At 42.0% G+C, this 13,289-nt stretch overlaps 1 protein-coding gene across 1 annotated transcript in view; it reads right to left on the reverse strand.

The window, feature by feature from the left end:
• Nucleotides 1-12,998, reverse strand: part of LOC130367428 (collagen alpha-1(VII) chain-like) — a 522,098-nt gene extending 509,100 nt beyond the window's left edge. The window contains exon 1 of the mRNA XM_056569846.1: nt 12,943-12,998. The gene's annotated coding sequence lies outside the window, so the exon portion shown is untranslated. The remainder of the gene's footprint in view (nt 1-12,942) is intronic.
• Between the last annotated feature and the right edge of the window lie 291 nt (nt 12,999-13,289).

Raw genomic sequence — 13,289 nt, forward strand, 5'->3', positions numbered from 1 at the left:
CTTAAAAAAAATCACAAACTTTTTAACCAAATTAGTACGTTTATAATCCCTTTATTTTGATGACCTCTAACTTTTTTATTTTTCCGTATAAGTGGCAGTATGGGGGCTCATTTTTTGCGCCATGATCTGTACTTTTTTTTGATACCACATTTGCATATAAAAAACTTTTAATAAATTTTTTATAATTTTTTTTAATAAAATGTATTAAAAAAGTAGGAATTTTGGACTTTTTTTTTTTTCGTTCACGCCGTTCACCGTACAGGATCATTAACATTTTATTTTAATAGTTCGGACATTTATGCACGCGGCGATACCAAATATGTCTATAAAAAATGTTTTTTACGCTTTTTGGGGGTAAAATAGGAAAAACGGACGTTTCACTTTTTTATTGGGGAGGGGATTTTTCACTTTTTTTTTACTTTTACTTTTACATTTTTTTACATTTTTTTTACACTTGAATAGTCCCCATAGGGGACTATTCATAGCAATACCATGATTGCTAATACTGATCTGTTCTATGTATAGGACATAGAACAGATCAGTATTATCGGTCATCTCCTGCTCTGGTCTGCTCGTTCACAGACCAGAGCAGGAGACGCCGGGAGCCGGACGGAGGAAGGAGAGGGGACCTCCGTCCGGCGTTCTGAATGATCGGATCCCCGCAGCAGCGCTGCGGGCGATCCGATCGTTCATTTAAATCGCGAACTGCCGCAGATGCCGGGATCTGTATTGATCCCGGCACCTGAGGGGTTAATGGCGGACGCCCGCGAGATCGCGGGCGTCGGCCATTGCCGGCGGGTTCCTGGCTGCGATCAGCAGCCGGGATCAGCCGCGCATGACACGGGCATCGCTCCGATGCCCGCGGTTATGCACAGGACGTAAATGTACGTCCTGGTGCGTTAAGTACCACCTCACCAGGACTTACATTTACGTCCTGCGTCCTTAAGGGGTTAAGAGAGCGTATGCATGAAAAATAACTACTATGAGAGCGTATACCTAATGTGACAACTGTGATAGCGTACGAATGACTACCATGAGAGCATATGCATGAATTGACTACTATGAGAGCGTATACATGAAGTAACTATTATGAGAGCATATGCATGAAGTGACGACTATGAGAGCGTAAGAATGACTTCTATGAGCACGTATACATGGAATGACTACTATAATAGCATATTGATGTTGTGACCACTATGAAAGCATATGCATGAAATGACTACTTATGTGAGCGTATACATGCAGTGACTGTTATGGGAGAGTATACCTGAAATGACTACTATGCATGCGTCAACATGAAATGACTGTTATGAGAGCATATGCCTGACGTGACTACTATGAGAGCATATATGTGAAATGACTATTTTGAGAATGTAGGAATACCTACAATTAAGTCATATACCTGGAGTGACAACTGTGAGAGCGAAGAAAGACTACTATGAAAGCGTATACCTGAAGTGACTGCTATGAGACTACTGTGAGAGAATAGACATGAAATATACTACTACGTGTGTGTATACATTGTGTGCCTACTAACAGAGCGCGTACATAAATAGCTATCATGAGAGCATATATTTTATTTCCTTTTTTTTTTTAATGACTCTCATGAAGGCATAAGCATGACTACTATGCAAGCGTATTCATGAAATGACTGCTATGAAGGCGTAGTAAGTGACAACTATGCTGGCGTGATGATTACTAATAAGAGAGCGTCTGCATGAAATTACTTATGAGAGTGTAAGAATGACTACTAAGCGAGCGTATATCTCAAATGACTGCTATGCGAGTGTATGCATGAAGTTACAACTTGTGAGGGCGTAAGAATTACTACTTTGAGAGCATATACACGATGTGACTATTATGAGAGTGTAAAATGACTGCTATGAGAGTGTTTATAAGTCATGACTCTTATGAGAGCGTATGCATGAAATGCCTTTTATGAGGTTAAAAGTGACTATTGTGAGAGCGTATGCATGAACTGACTGCTATGAGAGCGATTACATGAAGTGGCACCTATGAGAGCTTAATAATGTCTACTTTGAGAGCGTATACATCAAATGACTATTATGAGAGCGTAAGAATGACTATGAGAGAGTATACATGAATGCATGTTATGAGAGCATGTACATAAAGTGTCAATTATGAAAGTGTAAGAATGGCTACTATGAGAGTGTAAACCTGAAAGGACTGCTAGGCGCGCAAATACCCAAGTGACAACTACGAGAGTGAATGACAAGATTGTTATGAGAACGTGAGGATGACTACTAAGAGAGCGTTTGCATGGAATGACTACTCTGAGAGCATATATATGCCATGACTGTCATGAGCTCGAATGACTACTATGAGAGCGTATGCCTAAAATGATTGCTATAATTACTAAGAGAGCGAATACAAGAAATGATTGTTATGTGCATGTTATATGTGTAGAAACAAGAGCATGCTAACCCGTATTACCGTACCTGTATGTTATCCCATATACAGAAAACATGAGCATGTCAAACTGTAATGAAACCTAAGCGTGTCATATTGTACTGAAATATGAGCGTATCATTCCGCACAGCTACAAGAGTGTGACATACCATATCGAAACATGAGCGTGCCATACTGTAAAGAAAACATGAGCCTAATATACTGTAAGGAAGCATGAGCGTGACATGCCGTAAAGAATGCATTAGCGTGCCATATTGTACTAAAGCAGGAGCATGAAATACTGTGAGGAAGCATGAGCGTGACATACTGTTATAAAGCATAAGCGTGACAAACTGTAATAAAGCATGAGCGTGACCTACTGTCAAAGCATGAGCGTGACATGCCGTGAAGAAAGCATGGGCGTGACATACTGTAAAGAAGCATGAGCGTCACATATACTGTACAAAAGCATGAGCGGGACATGCTGTACTAAAGCATGAGCGTGAAATACTATAAAGGAAGCATGAGCGTGACATACTGTAAAGAAGCATGAGCATCACATATACTGTACAAAAGCATGAGGGGAACATGCTGTACTAAAGCATGAGCGTGAAATACTATAAAGGAAGCATGAGCGTGACATACTGTAAAGAAGCATGAGCGTCACATATACTGTACAAAAGCATGAGTGGGACATGCTGTACTAAAGCATGAGCGTGAAATTCTATAAAGAATGCATGACCGTGACATACTGTAAAGGAAGCATGAGCGTGACATACTGTAAAGAAGCATGAGCGTCACATATACTGTACAAAAGCATGAGCGGGACATGCTGTACTAAAGCATGAGCGTGAAATACTATAAAGGAAGCATGGGCGTGACATACTGTAAAGAAGCATGAGCATCACATATACTGTACAAAAGCATGAGCGGGACATGCTGTACTAAAGCATGAGCGTGAAATACTATAAAGGAAGCATGAGCGTGACATACTGTAAAGAAGCATGAGCGTCACATATACTGTACAAAAGCATGAGCGGGACATGCTGTACTAAAGCATGAGCGTGAAATTCTATAAAGGAAGCATGACCGTGACATACTGTAAAGGAAGCATGAGCGTGACATACTGTAAAGAAGCATGAGCGTCACATATACTGTACAAAAGCATGAGCGGGATATGCTGTACTAAAGCATGAGCGTGAAATACTATAAAGGAAGCATGAGCGTGACATACTGTAAAGGAAGCATGAGCGTGACATACTGTAAAGGAAGCATGAGCGTGACATACTGTAAAGGAAGCATGAGCGTGACATACTGTAAAGAATACTGTACTACAGCATGAGCGTGAAATACTATAAAGGAAGCATGAGTGTGACATACTGTAAAGAAGGCATTAGCGTGACATGCTGTATAGAAACCGTGAGCGTGACATACTGTATCGAAACAAGTGTGTCATAAGTAGTGTTGCTCGCGAATATTCCCAAAGCGAATTTTTATTTGCGAATTCGTGAATATTCGCGAATATAGCACTATATATTCGTAATTACGAATATTCGGGTTTTTTGGTTTTTTTTTTCACAGTACACATCACAGTTATCACCCCTCTCTGCTTCCAGCTTGTGTGGTGTAAAGAAGGCTCTAATACTACATATGCAAATTTTGCATATGCTAATTTTCGCATATGCTAATTTTCACATATGCAGAAATAACACGCGAATATTACGAATATGCAAATTTTCGTCCATATATTCGCGAAATATCGCGAATTCGAATATGGCCTATGCCGCTCAACACTAGTCATAAGTTCGTAATACTGTATGGAACAGGTGCACATGTCACACCACATGGAAAACCTGAGTATATGATGCTGCCCGTAACCACTATATATAACGCCTAATGCTGCGCCTTGGAGCGCTATACCCTAATGTATGCAGTAAAGGTGGTTATAACAGTACGGGACTACAAGTCCCAGCACTCCCATTCCCCCTTTACATTTTTTAAAATTTTTCCACTCCTATGCATAAATTACTCCTATGCATAAAAGTGACATTTGGTAACTGACAAGGTGGTACCAACATTAATACCCATGGCCAGATATAGGATCTCAGAGAGAGTGTCTGTAGCGGCGCGATACTGGCCTCAGACAGTAGATGCCGCCAAGCAGGCCGCAGTTCAAAGGACTCGCATGCAGTGCACAGACAGACCAGCAGCTCCACCGCCAAGCCGGACGCACCGCTACAGCCCTGCCCCCACCATCCTAGCAAAACTATGACCTCCGCTTCCCCCTGTATACAGTAAACAAATGCGCATTCCAGCAAACGGCACTGAGGCATCTGATGGAGCTGCGCCGGAAGCCGGGACTGCATTACTTGGCATAGGTATGGCAACAGCTGGGAGGCGGCGTGGTGAAGAAAAATTGGTGGGTAATTCAAAACACCTGTGCCAAGGAAACCCAGAGTGCATGGCAGACAGAGCCATCCGCGGCTACCTAAATGCCGGAGACCGTCTCTTACCACCTGTATGACCCCATCCCCACGTGGAGTAGCACTACTTCCTGCTTCTTCCAATGCCCACTTCCTGTTTCCAAAAAATCACGTGAGCTCTGTCCTATGGAAAATGGGGCGTTATATACCCATCCTTCCCCGCCCTAACTCCTATAACCCCACCTAGAGGTGGAGGGGGTGATGGATACTCATGCCCCTCATACAAATACAGCCCTTTACAGGCTTAATACTTGTTTTAATTCATGTATCTAAGTAGTATAATGCACAGATGTGCATTCTGTATCTATGCTATATTCATTACATATTAATGCTTAAGGCCAATTATACTGACCTTAAGCATTAATGGTGACACAATCTGTAAATATTGCTTTCAGTAATATCACATTTACAATAGCCATTACAGCCTAACACATGGCTCTCATGAGTGCTGTCACTAGGCACCGGTGACGTCCCTTAACTTTTCACAGGACATCAATTTATAGCTGGAAAGATGTTCTATATAAAGGGGCCTATATGATTCAGAGACTCAACAAAATAGAATAGGACTGCCAGACTGCTGTACAGTGTTGAAAAAAAAGTATTTAGTCAGCCACCAATTGTGCAAGTTCTCCCACTTAAAAAGATGAGAGAGGCCTGTAATTTTCATCATAAGTATACCTCAACTATGAGAGACAGAATGAGAATAAAAAAAAAATCATAAAATCACATTGTCTGATTTTTAAAGAATTTATTAGCAAATTATGGTGGAAAATAAGTATTTGGTTACCTACAAAGAAGCAAGATTTCTGGCTCTCACAGACCTGTAACATCTTCTTTAGGAGTCTCCTCTGCCCTCCACTTGTTACCTGTTTGACCATATGGCCAAGAGCTGTCGAAGGACACCAGAAACAAAACTGCAGACATGCACCAGGCTAGGAAGACTGAATCTGCAATAGGCAAGCAGCTTGGTGTGAAGAAATCAACTGTGGGAGCAATTATTAGAAAATGGAAGACATACAAAACCACTGATAATCTCCCTCAATCTGGGGCTCCACGCAAGATCTCAACCCATGGTGATCACAAGAACGGTGAGCAAAAATCCCACAACCACATGGGGGGGACCTAGTGAATGACCTGCAGAGAGCTGGGACCAAAGTAACAAAGGCTATCATCAGTAACACACTACGCTGCCAGGGACTCAAATCATGCAGTGCCAGACGTGTCCCCCTGCTTAAGCCAGTACATGTCTGGGCCCATCTGACGTTTGCTAGAGGGCATTTGGATTGTCCATAAGAGGATTGGGAGAAAGTCATATGGTCAGATGAACCAAAGTAGAACTTTTTGGTAAAAACTCAACTTTTTGTGTTTGGAGGAGAAAGAATGCTGAGTTGCATCCAGCAGATCTCAACCCCATAGAAAACTTTTGAAGGGAGTTGAAAATCAGTGTTACCCAGTGACAGCACCAAAACATCACTGCTCTGGAGGAGATCTGCATGGAGGAATTGGCCAAAATACCAGCAACAGTGTGTGAAAACCTTGTGAAGACTTACAGAAAACATTTGACCTCTGTCATTGCCAACAAAGGGTATATAAGTATTGAGATGAACTTTTGTTATTGACCAAATACTTATTTTTCTCCATAATTTGCAAATAAATTCATAAAAAATCAGATGTGATTTCATGGATTTTTTTTTCTCATTATGTCTCTCATAGTTGATGTATACCTATGATGAAAATAACAGGCCTCTCTCATATTTTTAAGTGGGAGAACTTGCACAATTGGTGGCTGACTAAATGTTTTTTTTTTTTGCCCCACTGTAGTTCCTTAGGGCAGTGTTAAAAGTTTATGCTGACTAAATCACTTTCCTACATTTGTTATCTAAACAGTTCTGCCTTTCTCCAAAGCAGATAACAATTCAAATGTGCCTGGGTCATTCCTATAAAATAGGTCACTCATTAAAAATGTAACATCTGCGCTCCAGCCAGACACGCTGGCCGTGAGCGCTCTCTTGTCTCATCCCCACTGCCGGTGGGGCTGGATTCGCATCGCGCATCCCAGTCCATCACTCACCTCCCTGGTCTTCCTGTGTTTGCAGCCCTGCCGTGTGTGCCCCCTCCTCCTAGGGTGCACGTGTTCCGGAGCATTTAAAGGGCCAGTACTCATTCAATTATGTGTTCCCACCTGCACCCTGTCTTTAAGTATCAGTTCCTCCCTCTGTTCCCTGCCGGATCTTTGTTGCCTTTGTGCCACTAGAGAGAGCTACTGTGTTTCTGTGTTCTTGATATCTGTGTACCTGTTCCTTGTTCAGTTACCTGACTCTGCACCTGTGCCGCCTGCCCTGACCTACTGCTACCTTGACCACGTCTTGCCAGTTTCCTTTTGTGCCACGCCACATCCCAGCAACCTGTGTGGACGAGTCGTGCCAGGGGTAGCGACCTGGGTGCCGCCTGCCTCAGCAAGACTATCGCGCTTTGCGGCGGGTTCTGACACCTTAGACTCTGCTCCCTGGCACCGCTCACTTCATCATCCACACAGGCCCAGAGGATCCACCACCTGCCGTGTCCCGTTACAAAAAATAGTTACAGCAAACCCTAGGTACATAGCAGGACAGCAGGCAGTTAATTCAACAGTTTAAACAAGTTTAAAAGCTTGTTCGTCTTTAACCCCTTAAGGACCAAGGACGTACCGGTACGTCCTTGGTCCTGCTCCCATGATATAACGCGGGGTTACATGGTAACCCCGCATCATATGACGGTGGGGCCGGCATCATAGTGTAGCCGGGACCCGCCGCTAATAGCGTGCAGCACCGATCGTGGCGCTGCACGCTATTAACCCTTTAGCCGCGCGCTCAGAGCTGAGCCACGCGGCTAAAAGTAAAAGTAAAAACTGCCGATTAGCTCAGTGGGCTGTTCGGGACAGCCGCGGCGAAATCGCGGCATCCCGAACAGCTTACAGGACAGCAGGAGAGTCCCTACCTGCCTCCTCGCTGTCCGATCGCCGAATGACTGCTCAGTGCCTGAGATCCAGGCATGAGCAGTCAAGCGGCAGAATCATCGATCACTGGTTTCCTATGAGAAACCAGTGATCAATGATAAATGAATGATAAAAAGTGTGCAGTGTTATAGGTCCCTATGGGAGCTATAACACTGCAAAAAAAAGTGGAAAAAAAAAGTGAATAAAGATCAATTAACCCCTCCCCTATTAAAAGTTTGAATCACTCCCCTTTTCCCATAAAAAAAACACAGTGTAAATAAAAATAAACAAATATGGTATCACCGTGTGCGGAAATGTCCGAATTATAAAAATATATTGTTAATTAAACCGCTCGGTCAATGGCGTACGCGCAAAAAAAATCCAAAGTTCAAAATAGTGCATTTTTGGTCACTTTTTATATCATTTAAAAATGAATAAAAAGTCAATAAGTCCTATCAATGCAAAAATGGTACCGTTAAAACTTCAGATCAGGGCGCAAAAAATGAGCCCTCATACCACCCCATACACAGAAAAATAAAAAAGTTATAGGGGTCAGAAGATGACAATTTTAAACATATTAATTTTCTTGCATGTAGTTATGATTTTTTCCAGAAGTATGACAAAATCAAACCTATATAAGTAGGGTATCATTTTAATCGTATGGACCTACAGAATAAAGATAAGGTGTCATTTTTACCGAAAAATGTACTACGTAGAAACGGAAGCCGCCAAAATTTACAAAACTGCGTTTTTTTTTCAATTTTGTCGCACAATGATTTTTTTTTCCGTTTCACCATAGATTTTTGGGCAAAATGACTGACGTCATTACAAAGTAGAATTGGTGGCGCAAAAAATAAGCAATCATATGGATTTTTAGGTGCAAAATTGAAAGAGTTATGATTTTTTAAAGGCAAGGAGCAAAAAACGAAAATGCAAAAACGGAAAACCCCCCGGTCCTTAAGGGGTTAATGCCGTAAAGATTGTTTGTTCTTAACAGGGTACAAAGGCTTGTACATCTAAACTCCAAAGAAAAAAGAAATGTGAACATAGGCCAAATGAAGGAATTTCCCATTAGAAAAATCCCATTTAAAATGATGGGACATTAGCAGAAAACAATGCGTTAATAGGGAACAAAGACTTTTCTTGTTTTGATAAATTACAGCATCAGGTGAAAAGATGATAGCTATTGTCTTTAAAGAAATCGAAAGGTAGATAAAGATACATTGTGCAATCTATCAAAGCAAAGCTGAAAATGACACATGGCTTAAGGCATCACCTCTTTAGGAAATTTGCCCTCTTGCTCTCCCTTACTCTTTTGGAGATGTTAAGTGACATCTCTGCTCTTTTTCATCCTGTCACCAGTAATAGATTTGTGCTCATTTACAAGGTTTTTCCATCTTCTTTACATAATGGCAGGTTATCTGACTATTAACCTCCACCTTCTTAATAGTGTTTCAACTTTGATCATAGAAGATGTAAGGAAGTTTTGCTAACTTGTCCCACAGTTTAATGTCCACAGTGATACATTTTTCTAATTCAAATTGTCATCTACTATAGCTCCATGCTGTGTATGGTTGGAGATATATAAAATAGGCAGTATATCGTTTTAAATAGTAATAAATATGAGTAATGACAAAACTCTTTACAGAACTGTAGAGTATGTTGGTTCAATTCACAATCAGGAAATAAATAACTAAATAATAATACTTTTCAGTGTGAACTTACAGAAAACACACTGAAAGAAAGATCAATTATCTTATCTGAAAAGTGGAAGGTAAAGTTTGTATAGTTCCTTCTTTTACCGCAGTGAAATTTATTCATTGTGTTAATTTAAAAAAAAAGCTGATAGGAGGATTAATAGAAATGTATAGTGAAATTAGTATTGTTTACATTGTTTACAAATACTTCTCCACTAACATTCCAGCATTGGTATCTTTACTCCTGCATATTTTATGTAAATAAACGATTTACAGCTGGAGGTACAAATGAGTGTATGAAGCAGGCGCAGGAGATAAGCCTGCTCCGTATGCACCTGCATATTATAGCTGCAACTCTGCTGCAATGGTAGGGAGGTTGGGATCAAAGGATAACTCTGCCTTGGTCAATTGCTACTGTGGCATTTAAGCAGTCAAAATGTTTTGTAATTCCCCAACCCCCCCCCCCCCCCCCCCCCAAAAACAAACAAACACACACACAGAAAAAAAATATAAGGCTGCTTTCACACTATAATGGGTGCTCATGGTTCCTCAGTTTAACAAACAAAGTACGGTATATGTTACAAAAATTAGACATAATGGGGTTTATTTACTAAGAGTGGAGTGTAGGTTTCTTTGTGGGTTTTGATTTCCAACAGGTATTTTCCCAAGGTATTTACTAAGGTTTCCCTACATCTTGCACTTTCCCTACATTTTGCTTTGTTTACAACTGTTCTGATCTGTAGGGTTTTCCTCAGCTCAAATCCACCACATTTTCTGTGGAAACCATAGTAAATATGTTGGGATTTTTCAAAACGGTCAGGACCATGCCCCTTTTGTCGGGACTGCGCCCACTGTATCCCGTGGCCACGCCTCCTTTTCGGGTTTTTCTTGTAAAATGGAGGGTTTTTGTTTTTTTTGGTCGCAAATTGTGTTGCAAGGGACGTGTGACACAATTTGGGTGCAAAACTAGACAAAAAAGAGTCGGGATCACATTAGTGAATAAATCCCAATGAATGTTACTTTATTTGTAACAATCTGAATCAATATGTCATGTTATTTATCTCACATGGTGAACACCTAAAGAAAAAAAGTATGTTACAGACATCTACTATCCAAAGTAACAGGCATGAGTTTCAAAATACATATGAAAAACATGTAGGAAGTCAAGGCATGACATCACAACCAAGGTCCCCGCACCAAGTATGTTCTGAACATCATTTTCAGAACACCGGTTGCTGCACAGAGATCATGGGGGTCCGGCCTCTTGGTATCTGTTTTCTTTGCAGAACATAAAAACATGGTAGACAACATTTTTTCCAGTCACAGTTAGAGTAGGTTTGGACTGTGGTATATGTTGGAATACCTTTACCGTGAATGCCCTATTATCTAGAACAGTGGCTCACAATCATTGGTTTGGGTACCTTAGGTGTACTCACCAGTTCTCCTGGGGATACAGGTAAAAAAAAATCTGTAATGGCAGTTGTTGTATGGGCAGTTCATGTGCGGTCTGGAGAAATACCAGTGCTGCAATGTTAATGCCGCTAGCCGAGCCAGTATTCTGCCATACCTCACATAAATAGGCTTTACAGCGGGAGGCATATATGGGAAGGTTGTGGGGTGGGCAGATGATGTAAAAGACGGAACTGCCCAATCCCCAGTACACTCTAACGTTGCACAGGCACGTCTACTTAAGTAGACACGGCCCTTTGTCTCTGCCAGAGTGAAGCAAGAGAGACTGGGAGAGAAGAATGCGCCACAGCACAACACCGCTGTCAAGAAACCACAGTGAGAGATTGTGCTGCATTATATTCCAAGGGCTGCAGTCACTACTCTGGTGGTGTGGAGTCATTGTGTATATACAATACAAACTAATCCCCTGTACAGTATAAGTAATGTTAATGTACACAGTAACTCTACGATAGCAGAATCGCGAGTACAGCTCTGGAGTATATCAGATGTTACTCCTGATTCTGAGTGACATCCTATATTAAATATAGGATAATAGTGAATGTTCACATCAGCACTGAGCTCTGATCAGAGGAGATTTGCTAGCCAAGTCCATGCAAATTATGGTTGAGGGAAGAAAAAAAGCCTGCATGTCCTTATTTTTCCTCTGCTCATCTTCTGTGAAACAAAGGACCCCAGATGGAAACCTGATGGACCCCATTCAAAGCCAATGAGACCCGTCGATGTCTCTTGTGCCCCAACCCCTTTAGGGCCCATTCGGCACAAAAAAATGTTTTTATACTTCAAAGCTGCATTAACTATTCTGTTGGTAGAGTCACTGTGCACGTACATTATATTACTTATCCTGTACTGATCCTGAATTACATCCTGTATTATGCTCCAAAGCTGTACTCACTATTCTGCTGGAGGGGTCACTCTGTACATACATTACTTATCCTGAACTGATCCTGAATTACATCATGTATTATGCTCCAAAGCTGTACTCACTATTCTGCTGGTGAGGTCACTGTGTACATATACATTGCATAACTTTTCATGCACTGATCCTGAGTTACATCCTACAGATCTTTTATTTAAAAATATAAACATTCCAATAATAATAAACGACATAATAATCCAAACAACATATACATGTACAGTATATACATAAATAAGTCCATATTAGTCCATAAATGTTAATCAAAGTATTTTCTAGTCTAGCCTCATTCTCAACAAACACACACCACTTTAGTAACAACCCTCATGTGTACTGATTTTGCAGAATTGCGGGCAAAATCCCATTGAACTCAATGGGGCTTTGAATTTCGGCAGAATTCTATGTTTTGAGCATATATTCCCCTGAAAACTGCTCAAATTCCACAATTCTGCAAAAACTTTGCAGAATGGAATTTGAGCATAAATGCAGATTTTCAGCCTTATATTATGTTCACATGGGGGGATTACTGTGAGTTTCCAGCAGCAAGTTTAACCTCTTAAGGACGCAGGGCGTATGGATATGCCCTGCATTCCGAGTCCTTAAGGACCGAGGGCGTATCCATACGCCCGTGGGAATTCCGGTCCCCACCGCTAGCCGGTTGGGGACCGGAGCCGGATGCCTGCTGAAATCATTCAGCAGGCACCCTGGCACATCGCCCAGGGGGGTCCTGAGACCCCCCCCATGTCGGCGATCGGAGAAAATCGCATGTCAATTCAGACCCAGAAAATAGGGCTGATCGGAGTTGTCAGCAACATCCCCGATCAGCCTAAAGGATAGGAGTGAGGTCGCAAAGCTGCAATCTACTCCTATCCTTTGCCATTACTCAGAACGGAGTTCTGACCAATGGCAGCGCAGGACAGGGGGTTGCCATGGCAACCCCCCGTTCTGCCCGCCCCTGGATGTCAAGGGGCTCTGGAAAGAAGATGGAGGCCGTACCTGCAGGAGAAGATGCCTGGGGACCTGGGATCTTCGCTGGAGCCTGCTGGATCCTGATCCGGTAGGGAATCCACAGTGGGGGGGGGGGGGGGGGAATTGAAAGTGAAAGTAAATCGATCTTTACTGTGGCAACCATTAGGGGGGCCAAACTGCAACTCCCAGCATGCCCAGAGAGCCAAAGGCTGTCTGTGCATGCTGGGAGTTGTAGTTTTGCAACATCTGGAGGGTCACAGTTTGGAGACCACTGTTACAGTGGTGCCCAAACAGTAGCCCTCCAGATGTTGCCAAACTACAACTCTCAGCATGCCTCGACTGCCCAGGCATGCTGGGAGTTGTAGTTCTGTAAC

This window comes from Hyla sarda, chromosome 4 (genome assembly GCF_029499605.1).
Source record: "Hyla sarda isolate aHylSar1 chromosome 4, aHylSar1.hap1, whole genome shotgun sequence".
Lineage (NCBI taxonomy): Eukaryota > Metazoa > Chordata > Amphibia > Anura > Hylidae > Hyla > Hyla sarda.